Raw genomic sequence first — 12,234 nt, 5'->3', positions numbered from 1 at the left:
GAAACTGCACTTTCTAAGCTCTTATTTGGCTGAAGTGTTATTTAGCATGGTGATGTTTTTTCACTTCTGTCAGTTACATGTGCACGTATAATATGAATTGCCAGCTTTATCATGTTATGACCATAGATGTGAGCAGTTATCTATATACCTTTATGGGTTTAGTGAATTTTACTTCAGAGGGAGCATAGAAATGTTATAAGCTTATATAACTTAACCACCTGGACAGAAGCATTTTGTCTTTGCAGTACAGTGTTTCCTTCTAATTTTTTAAAAATTTGCATACCATTTGAAGGCATCATTCCATCTTCATCACAGCCCTTGTAGTTTCTATTTCTTTATGCAAGATCATTTCACACATCTACTTTACCTGTTTAGTCCCAGAGTTCATGGGGATTTATCACATCTGTTCTAGATATTATTTTTATTTACTCCTTCATTTGTTCTGATGGAAGTCATATTGTTAAAGAATGGCACCATTGTATTCGTGTCAGTTTTTCCTTTGGTCCCTAAATATTCACTACGTATATTTTGTGCTCTTACTGTTTAAAGATTTATGTTCAATTGATGTTCAGTATGCTTTAGATATTTTATCAAAATAGCCTTATTTCCATTGTGTATTGGTTTTTCTTGAATTGTACTGTTACCTATTAATATTTGAAATACTGAATTGATTTTAATTATATATTTCAAAATTTGTTTAGTAAAACCTTCTGAGTTATTTAGTTAAGGCTTGTTTTTATAGACTATTTTTTTGTTTAGGTTTTTACTTACAACTTAAATACCTTAACTATTTAATATGGAAATCGGTTGTTATGTCTGATGCAGTGGTTCTACAGTGTTAGTCTTTTAAGTTCCCCCAGGGATATTTAGCAGGTACACTTCCAGTCTTGAATTCTTAAATGGAGTTTTTCTTTATTTTCTTTTATTTTTTCTTCTTCCTGGTTTATCTGTCTTGTTTTCTTAGCTCTTGATACCTGTTTCACAGAGTTTATGATTTTTTTTCTTTTGAGAATATAAAACTGTCTAAGCATTTGAATTGTATGAGAATTTTTTTAAAATATCAAACTGTGCTTTTTGCATAGTGGAGGTTTGTTGCAGCATTGTTTGTAATAGCAAATTACTTTAAACAATGGATAAGGCTTTCAGTAGGGCTGGCATAAATAAGTTATGAGGACCCAATTTAGTGGACTGTTATGCATATGATAGAAGAATGAGCTATGTGCTAATATAAAAAAGTACTTAAGATATTATTAAAGAAGAGAGGCCATGTTCACAAGAATGAACAGACTATTCCTACATATGTAATAAATTGATATTCATGTCACTTAAAAATGGGAGGATATACATAATAAATATTAATTATATAACAGAAAAGAAAATGGGGTTCAAATGAAACATACATTTCATTTAAATCTCCTTTATTTTGTTAGGGAGATATTATGAGCATATATATTGAAAGTAAATACCTATATTTTAAAAATACAGGTATTGTATAATGATATATACAATGTGTATGTCTTATATAGTATAAAATATATAATATATAATAACATTTCTTGTATATTTTTTGGAATCTATGCATAAGCTTAATTTTTGTTTGCCTTTTTCAAATTATAACTTTAGGTTAAATATGATCTAATATTTGATGCAAATTAAATGTATTGCATCTCTAAAGTCCACTGAACTCTGTAAATGTATGCTACTAAAAACTCTCTAGTAGTAACTGGTAGCTTTTAGAATTTTATGTTGATATTCAGTCCATATGTCCAGAAACCCAACAAGTACGCAGTTGGAGGCACTGTAACCATGCACAACCACAGAGTTATGAATATAATCGTGTTGGATTCTTTTATATATGTATATATTTTAAGCATTCAGTGTTCACCTTCATTTATTTCTCTGTTCCTCACATTAATATAATCCTATTTTAAAAAATTAAAACATTGAAACATATGAAAGTAAGGCTTTGCTGCTAGGATAAGATCTTGTCCATGATTTAGTATTTAGAAGCATTCCCAATCCTCTCTAAAAATAGGAATAGCAAATGGTATAGCAAAAAGAACAGAATAAACACAAACAATGACTTCTAGTAAACTAGAGAACAAAGTATCAAGAACATTCACTACCTACAGAATCTGCAACACCTGTGAGCACATACTGGCTGTGCTGAAATAGTGAAAGGAGGAAAAAAGACAGAAATAGTAATAAGTATTTGCCTGGAAGGAGAGTGGAAGCCACCACTAGGAGACAAAGGAAGCCTGTGAGACTAGGAGAGGGCTACAAAGGCTCCAGTTTGTTTATGAGATCAGAATGACTAGTGGGAACCACTAAATTTGAGAGTTATGGGGCAGCACAGCCTAAGCTGTCAGAATGTCAGGAATAAAATAAAAATAATCTTTAAAAGAAGATCTTTCTTCCAGAATATGGAGATGAATCCAAAGGGTGAAACTGCTGAGATTAGCATTCAAACTGAGCAGGGCTGGCCCAGGGTAAAGAAAAGGTCCAAATAGAGCTTACGGAACAGGGTCAGTAGAGGGCAGATGAGAGAACTCTTATTTGAAACTTGTTTACTGTGTGTGCATGTATTTATCCACATGGTATATATACAGACCAATTAACTTCACAAGCTGAAAATATCTGTTGTTGAGGGCCGAATTGTGTCCCTCACAAATTCATGTGATGAAGTCCTAATGCCAGTACCTCAGAATGAGACTGTATTTGGAGATATGGTCTTTAAAGAAGTAATTAAGTTAAAATGAGGTAATTCGGGTGGATGCTAATCATGTATCACTGGTATTCTCGTAAAAGGAGGACACAGACAAGTACAGAGTGAAAACCATATAAAACCACAGGGAGGAAAAGATGGTCATCTGCGAGCCAAAGGGAGAGGCCTCACACCAAACCAACACTGCTGACACCTTGATCTTGAACTTCTAGCCTCCAGAATATGAGAAAAAAATTTTTCATTGTTAAATTCACCTAATCTGTGGTATTTGTTACAGAAACCCTAGCAAATACACCTGTGTAACCGGTACTGAGATTATAAACAAAAACAATAGAATGTTAAATCCTTCAAGGCCAGACATGGTAGATAACAGAGATGTTTTGAACCTTTTTATTGGAGTGTGTGTGTGTGTGTGTGTGTGTGTGTGTGTGTGTGTGTGTGTGTGTGTGTCCACAGAGAGAAATACCAATTTCATTGATGTATGTCAATATGATGTCAATTCATTAAGATATGTTAAATATTCTATTGTGTATGTTTGCCTGTGTGCATGTATATGTGACCTGCAAAACAATTCAGACTTGAATTATTTGGTGTCAAAAAGAAAATTGTGATAGAATATGTCATTAGACATGTATATAGAAAGTCATGGAATAATGTACTCTAATATATTCAAGGGATTTTATATTTAGTGATTTACTGGGAAAAAAAAAACATTTAGAGATTAGAAAATCAGAAAAATTTAAAAATATTCAGCATTGTGATCTTTCCAAAAGTTTGGGGAAAATGCTCTTTATTCTTACTGATTATCCATTACTCCATAATTTACCTGATTTTTATCATATGTAAGTTTTAGGAATATCATACAAAGTTAAATGAAAATAAATGCTTGCAATGCAAACTAAGTAATTGAGAAAGTTTTGAGATGCTTGGTAATATGAAACATCAAAATAAAAAACTTCAAATCATAATAATTGCTATAAAATACATATTTAATTTTTCTGATATAGACAAATGTAGTTGATTTTATTTAAGATTTTGTATTCAATACCATTGATAAATTATGAATTTTCATAATTTAGTTATAGATTTCTTAGTTCTAGTTATGATTGGAAAATTTAATATTTTAAAGATATCTGTTTCCTCCAAGTTGATTTATACTTTCAGTGTAATTCCAATCATATGTCACAGGTTTTGTTGATATTGGCCAACTGATTCTAAACTTTCTATTAAAATGCAAAATGCCATGAAGAGCCAAGGTAACCATAAGGAAAAAAAAAGCTGTAGGATTTATACCAACAGATATCAAGACATTATCCAGCAACCAACATTAGGACAGTGTGATTTTTGTGCAAGTATAGACAAATGGAGAAATGGTGTAAACTAAAGAATCCAGAAATACAGCTACTATTATATTGATCCTTAATTTTTGACACAGTTGCTAATGCAATTCAATGGGAAATAAAACAACTTGTCCTGAAGTAGTGCTAGTTCACTTTGGAATTCATACTGGAAAATAATGCATCTGAATATCTAACATCATGTACAAAAATCAATTCCAAGTGGATTGTATATTTACATGTGAAAACTATAGCAAAAACACATTTTTGACTAAGAGTAGGAAAAAATCTCTTCAAGATAAAAAATATTTCAAAAAGAAGAAAGTATGAGTAATTTGGACCATGTTAAAGTTAAGAAAATCAAAACATATCATTAAGAGAGCAAATATCCAAACTACATAGTGGGAGAAAATGTTTGAAATATATAATTGACAAAGACTCATATCAGGAATGTATCATGTTTTTAAGTCAGTGAATAAATGAGAGACAATATAATTGGAAAAAGGGCAAAAGACTTTATAGTCACTTCCCAAAAGAAGATATACAGATGTCAAACAGCTGAAATGATGATCAACATTAATAATTATAAATAAAATGTACCATAAAATGAGATATCAGTACATTCCTGTCATAATGAATAAAATGAAAATATTTTCTGATTTTATGTCCTCCCTGTATTTCTATTATATATCCATGACTCTTGCCATGTGATTTTTGCCAGACTTCACATTAAAGTAGGAAAAGTATTGCCTAACTCTGGGCAATTGATATTTTTTTATTTAGTCTTTTTTTAATTGAAGTATAGTTGACTTACAGTGTTGTGTTAGTTTGAGATGTACAGCAAAGTAGTTACATAGTTCCTTCTGTTATACAGTAGGTCCTTGTTGTTGATCTGTTTTATACATTGAAGTGTGTATCTGTTAATCCCAAACTCCTAATTTATCCCTCCCCACCTTTCTCCTTTGGTAACCGTAAATTTGTCTTCAGTATCTGTGAGTCTATTTCTGTTTTATAAATTATTTCATTTGTATCATTTTTTTTAGATTCCACATATAAGAGATATTATTTGATATTTTTCTTTCTCTGTCTGATTTACTTCACTTAGTATGATAATCTCTAGGTCCATCCATGTTGCTGCAAATGGCATTACTTCATTCTTTTATTATGGCCAAGTGATATTCCATTGTATATACACCACATATTCTTTATCCATTCATCTGCCAATGGACATTTAGGTTGCTTCCTTGTCTTGGACATAGTAAATAGTGCTGCTATGAACAATGGGGTGCATGTATCTTTTTAAATTAGAGTTTTCATCTTTTCACGATGTATGCCCAGGAGTGGGATTGCTGGATCATATGGTAACTCTGTTTTTAGGTTTTTAAGGAACCTCCATACTGTTCTCCATAGTGGCTGCACCAATTTACATTCCCAACAATAGTGTAGGAGGGTTCCCTTTTCTCCACAGCCTGTCTAGCATTTATTATTTGTAGACTTTTTAATGATGGCTATTCTGATCTGTGTGTGGTGAGACTTAGTATTGAGCATCTTTTCATGTGCCTGTTGGCAATCTGTATGTCTTTTTCAGAGAATTGTCTATTTAGGTCTTATGTCCACTTTTTGATAGGGTTGTTTGTTTTTTGATATTGAGCTGTATGAGCTGTTTGTATATTTTGAAAATTGACCCCTTGCCAGTCGCATCATTTGCAAATATTTTCTCCCATTCTGTAGTTTGTCTTTTTGTTTTGTTTATGGTTTCTTTTGCTGTGCAAAAACTTTTAAGTTTAACTGGGTCCCATTACTTTATTTTTGCTTTTGTTCCCATTACTCTAGGAGATGGCTCCAAAAAAATATTTCTGCAATTTACGTCAAAGAGTGTTCTGCCTATGTTTTCCTCTAGGAGTTTTCTAGTATCCAGTGTTACATTTAGGTCTTTATTTGATTTGAGTTTATTTTTGTGTGTGGTGTTAGAGAATGTTCTAATTTCGTTCTTTTACATGTAGCTGTCCAGTTTTCCCAGCACCATTTATTGAAGAGACTGTCTTTTCTCCATTGTGTATTCTTGCCACCTTCATCATAGATTAATTGACCATGAGTGTGTGGGTTTAGTTTTGGGCTTTTTGTTCTGTTCCATTGATCTATGTGTCTGTTTTTGTGCCACTACCATACTGTTTTGATTACTGTAACTTGGTAGTATAGTCTGAGGTCAGGGAGCCTGATTCCTCCAGCTCCATTCTTCTTTCTCAAGATTGTTTTGCCTATTCGGGGCCTTTTGTGTTTCTGTGCAAGTTTTAAAATTATTTGTTCTAGTTCTATGAAAAGTGCCAGTGGTAATTTGGTAGGAATTGCATTCAATCTGTAGATTGCCTTGGGTAGTATGGTCATTTTAACAATATTGATTCTTCAAATGCAAGAACATGGTATATCTTTCCATTTGTTTCTGTGGTCTTAAGTGTCTTTCATCAGCATCTTATAGTTTTTGGAGAACAGGTCTTTTGCCTCCTTAGAAATGTTTATTCCTAAGTATTTGGTGTGATGATAAATGGGATGGTTTCCTTAATTTCTCTTTCTGACATTTCATTGTTAGTGTATAGAAATGCAACAGATTTCTGTATATGAATTTTGTGTCCTGCAACTTTACTGAATTCATTGATGATCTCTAATAGTTTTCTGGTGGTGTCTTTAGGATTTTATAGTATCATGTCATCTGCAAACAGTGACAGTTTTACTTCTTCCTTTCCAATTTGGATTCCTTTTATTCTCTTCTCTGATTGCTGTGGCTAGGACTTCCAAAACTATATTGAATACAAGTGGTAAGAGTGGGACTCCTTGTCTTGTTCCTGATCTTAAAGGGAATACTTTCAGCTTTTTACCAATGTGTGTGATGTTAGCTGTAAGTTTGTCATATATGGCCTTTATTGTATTGAAGTATGTTTCCTCTGTGCCCACTTTCTGGAGAGTTTTATCATAAATGGATGTTGAATTTTATGAAAAGTTACTTCTGCATCTATTGAGATGATCGTATGTTTTTTATACTTTAATTTGTTAATATGGTGTATCATATATATATATATATAGAGAGAGAGAGAGAGAGAGAGATTTATAGGTAATGAAAAATCCTTGTATCCTTGGGATAAATTCCACTTGATCATGGCATATGATCCTCTTAATATATTGTTGAATTTGGTTTGCTAGTATTTTGTTGAGGATTTTTGCATCTACATTCATCAGTGATATTGGCCTGTAATTTTCTTTCTTTGTGATATCTTTGTCTGGTTTTGGTATAAGGATGATGGTGGCCTCATAGGATGAGATTGGAAAGGTTCCTTCCTCTGCAGTTTTTTGGAATAGTTTCAGAAGGATAGGCATTAACTCTCTTTAGATGTTTGGTAGAATTCACCTGTGAAGCCTCTAGTTCTGAGCTTTTGTTAGTTGAGAGATTTTAAATTACTGATTCAATTTCAATACTGGTAATTTGTTCATATTTTCTAATTCTTTCTCATTTCTTCTAGGTTGTGCATCTTATTGGCATATTGTTGCTCACAGTAGTCTTTTATGGTCCTTTGTATTTCTGTTGTGTCAGTTGTAATTTCTCCTTTTTCATTTCTGATTTTATTGATTTGGGCCCTCTCCCCTTTTTCTTGATGAGTCTGGCTAAAGGTTTATCAACTTTATTTTTTCAGAAAATCAGCTTTTAGTTTCATTGATTTTTCTGTTGTTTTTTTCCATCTCTATTTTTTCTGCTCTGATCTTTAGGATTTCTTTCCTTCTACTAACTTTGGATTGGGTTTGTTCTTTTTTCTCTAGTTGCTTTAGGTGTAAGGTTAGGTTTTTATCTGAGAGTTTTCTTGTTTCATGAGGTAAGCTTGTATCGCTATAAACTTCACTCTTAGAACTTCTTTTGCTGTTTCCCATAAGTTTTGGAGCTTTGTGTTTTTGTTCATTTCTAGGTACTTTTAAATTTCTTCAGTGATCCATTGGTTGTTAGTTGCATATTGTTTAGTCACATGTTTGTGTTTTTTGCAGGTTTTTTTCTTGTACTTGATATCTAGTCTCATAACATTGTGATTGGAAAAGACGCTTGATATGATTTCAGTTTTCTTAAATTTACCAAGGCTTGTTTTGTGGTCTAGCATGTGATATATCCTGGGGAATATTCCATGTGCGCTTGAAAAGAAGGTGTATTCTGCTGCTTTCGGATAGTATGCTCTATAAATTTAAGTCCATATGATATAGTGTGTTATTTTAGACCTCTTTTTCCTTATTTAGTTTCTGTCTGGATGATCTCTCCATTGATATAAGTGTGGTGTCAAAGTCCCCTACTACTGTTGTGTTGTTGTCAGTTTCTCCTTTTATGTCTGTTAATATTTGCCCTATATTTCGAGGTCCTCCTGTGTTGGCTGCATATATATTTAGAATTGTTATACCTTCTCGGATTTATACCTGGATCATTATGTACATCTTTGTCTCTTGTAACAGTCTTTATTTTAAAGTCTATTTTGTCTGATACAAATATTGCTACTGTGGCTTCCTCTTGATTTCCATTTGTGTGGAATACTTTTTTCCATCCTCTCACTTTCAGTCTGTATATATCTCTAGATCTGAAAAGAGTCTCTTGTAGGCAGCTTATATACAGGTCTTATTTATGTATCTATTCAGCCAGTCTATGTCTTTTGACTGGAGCATTTATTCCATTTACATTTAAGTTAATTATTGATATGTATGTTCTTACTGCCATTTTGTTAATTGTTTTGGATTTGTCTTTGTAGTTCTTTTTTTCCCCCTTCTTTTGTTCTCTTATGATTTTATGACTATCTTTAGTATTATGTTTGGATTCCTTTTTCTTTTTTGTGTGTATATCTACAATAGATTTTTGGATTGTGGTTACCATGAAGTTTTTGTACAGTAGTCTATATATATGCATGATTGTTTTAAGTTGCTTATCTCTTAATTTCAAATGCATTTTAAAAACTATGCACTTATACTCTCCTCCCCTCACAATTACTGTATTTGATATCATATTTTACATCTGCCTATTTTGTGTATTCCTTAACTGCTTATGGTGGATACAGATGATTTTACTAATTTTGTCTTTTATCCTCTCTACTAGCTTTATGTGTAGATGATTTCCTATGTTTGCTGTATGTTTGCATTTACCAGTGAATTTTTTATTCTGTAATTTTCTTATTTCTAGTTGTGGCCTTTTCTTTTTTGCCTAGAGAAGTTCCTTTAACATTTCTTGTAAAGCTGGCTTGGTGATGCTGAATTCTTTCAGCTTTTGCTTGTATGTAATGCTTTAGATTTCTCTGTCAAATCTGAATGAGTGCATTGCTGGATATAGTATTCTTGGTTGTAGGTTTTTCCCTTTCATCACTTTAAATATATTGTGCCCCTCCCTTCCAGCCTGTAGAGTTTCTGCTAAAAAAATCAGCTAATAGCCTTAAGGGAATTCCCTTGTGTGCTGTTTGTTGCTTTTAATATTCTCTTTTTATCTTTGTCATTTTGATTGCAGTGTGTCCTGGTGTGTTCTTTGTGTTAATCCAGTATGCAAGTCTCTGCCTTTCTTGGACTTAGGTGACTGTTTCCTTTCCCAGGTTAGGGAAGTTTTCAGCTGTTATCTCTTCAAATATTTTCTCAGGCCCTTTCTTTCTCTCTCCTCCCTCTGGAATCACTATAATGTGAATATTAGTGTGTTTGATGTTGTCCTAGAGGTCTCTTAAACTGTCCTCATTTATTGTCCTTATTTTTTTTCTTTTTTTCTGTTCAGCAGCAGTGATTTCCACTACTGTGTTCCAGATCACTCATCTGTCCTTCTGAATCATTTAGTCTACTATTGATTCCTTTTAGTGTATTTTTCATTTCAGTTGTTTATATGCTCCATCTCTGTTTGGTTGTTCTTTTTATTTTCTAAGTATTTGTTAAAAACTTATAACTTCTCACTCTATGCATCCATTCTCCTCCCAAGTTCTTTGATCCTCTTTCAGATCATTACTCTGAACTCTTTCTCAGGTAGATTGCCTATCTCCACTTCACTGAGTTCTTGTCAGCTTTTACCTGTTTCTTCATCTGGAACATGTTTCTCTGCTACCTCATTTTTTCTAAGTTTCTGTTTGTATTTTTATGTATGTGGTAGGTTAGTTACGTTTCTTGACCTTGGCGAAGTGGCCCTCCGAAGGAGACGTCCTGTGCATCCCAGCAATGTAACTCCTTCTTGTCACTCAAGCTCTATGCTCTAATGGTTCCCCCTAAGAGGGCTGTGCAGGTCCTTCTTTTGTGTTAGGCGGACTACGTGGGTGGTCTGGTAGGCTTGGTTGACTCCTAGTCTGGTTGTTTGCCAGGGCTTGCTTTGTACACATGCTGCTTTTTAGTGGGACCTGGTCAGGAGGTGGATGCTTGTGGAACCCTAGGTGGTCCCAGGGCAAGTACTGGCTCACAGGTGGGCAGAGTCAAGATATCAAAGACACTAGGGCTATTCCCACACATTGGCAGGTGAAGTCAAGTCCTGGGGTTAATGCCTGACTACAGGCATGCGGAACTGTTTCCTGGAGTTTGGCTTCAGGGCCTAGGGATCCCAGAGCTCATTTCAGATTGTTGGCGTTGGGGACCTGGTTCCTGACACAATTGGGCATTGAGTCCAGGGTGTTCTGAAGGTTGTGTTGGCCTGCTAGTGGGCAGGGCAAGGGCCCAGCTGGTCCCAGGGTAGGGTCTGACCTATGTTGGTGGACTTGTTCCACAGGCTACAGGATCATAGTTATCTTGCTTCTGGTGTCTGGCCTCTGGTGGGTGAGGTTGGTCTGGAGGCTTGTGCAGGCTTCCTGGCAAGAGGAGACAGTGCCTGCCCACTGGTGGGAGGAGCTGGGTCTTGGCCCTCTGGTGGGCAGGGCCATGTCTAGGGTGGGTCTAGTGGTTGCTGTGGGCCCAGGAAGACTTTAGGCAACCTGTCTGCTGATGGGTGGGGCTGTGTTCCCTCTCAGTTATTTGTTTGGCCTGAGGCGTCCCAACATGGATGCCTACAGGCTGTTGGGTGGGGCCAGGTCTTGGTGGTAATGAGCCAAGATGTCAGCTGCCAGCAGCAGCAGTGTTCATGCAGCTAAATGTTCCCAAATATGTCTGAAAGCAGTATCCATGTCACCAGGGTTAGCTTCTGCCACCCTCTGCCTCTCCAGGAGACTCTGTAAGACCAGCAGTTATGTCTGGCCCATGCTCCTGTCAAATGACTGCTTTTGCCCTGTGTCCTGGTGCACATGAGATTTTGTACATGCCATTTAAGAGTGGAGTCTATTTCCCCCAGTCCTGTGGGACTACTGAAATTAACCCCACTGGTCTTCAAAGCCAAATGTTCTGGGGGCTCTACTTCCCTGTGCTGTACCCTCAGGCTGGGGAATCTGTTGTGGGGCTCCGAACTCTCACTTTTTGGGGAGAACCTCTGTGATATAATTTTTCTCTAGTTTGTGGGTTGCCCACCCCCAGGGGTAATGGGATTTGATTATATTGCCAGTCTGCCCCTCCTACCCATCTTGTTGTGGTTCCTTATGTCTTTTGTTGTAGAAGATCTTTTCTGATAGGTTTTAGTCTTTTTCATTGATGGTTATTCTGCAGACAGTTGCGATTTTGGAGTCCTCATGAGAGGAGGTGAGCTCAGGGTCTTTCTATTCCGCCATTTTGGCCACTTCAGGCAGTTGATTTTTGACTTGCCCACGTGACTTGATTTTGCCAACAGAATGTGGGCAGAAGTAACACTGTGCCAATTCTGGGCAAGAGGCTTAAGAGGGTGCAAGGTTCCTTCTTGTTCCTTTTGTGGTCCTTTTAACTGTTATGAAAAGAACATGTCTTGGTCCAAGGACAATGAAAACATATGAAGCAAACCTCAGTCAGACCTTCAGCCTGAAACAGAGCCTTACAGCTGATCCTGTGAGCAAGAAAAGTAGGCGTTAGTTATCATAAACCACTGGGAATATGCAGGAATATCTGTGTAACACAAGTTGGTGATGCTGGAAAGTATTGGGAACTCTCATTCTGTGCTGGTGGGAGTTAAGTTCTAACAAGTTTAGAGACTATTTGCTGGTGATTGATAGGTAGGTAGGTAACTTGCTAGTATAAATTTATAGATTTAGGTATCCTATAAGTCAAAAAATCCACTTCCAGTGAGAGACCTAACAAAAATGTGCACAT

Source organism: Balaenoptera borealis, assembly GCF_965194805.1.
Source record: "Balaenoptera borealis genome assembly, chromosome: 8".
NCBI classification, from domain to species: domain Eukaryota; kingdom Metazoa; phylum Chordata; class Mammalia; order Artiodactyla; family Balaenopteridae; genus Balaenoptera; species Balaenoptera borealis.
This window is presented reverse-complemented; position numbering follows the sequence as displayed.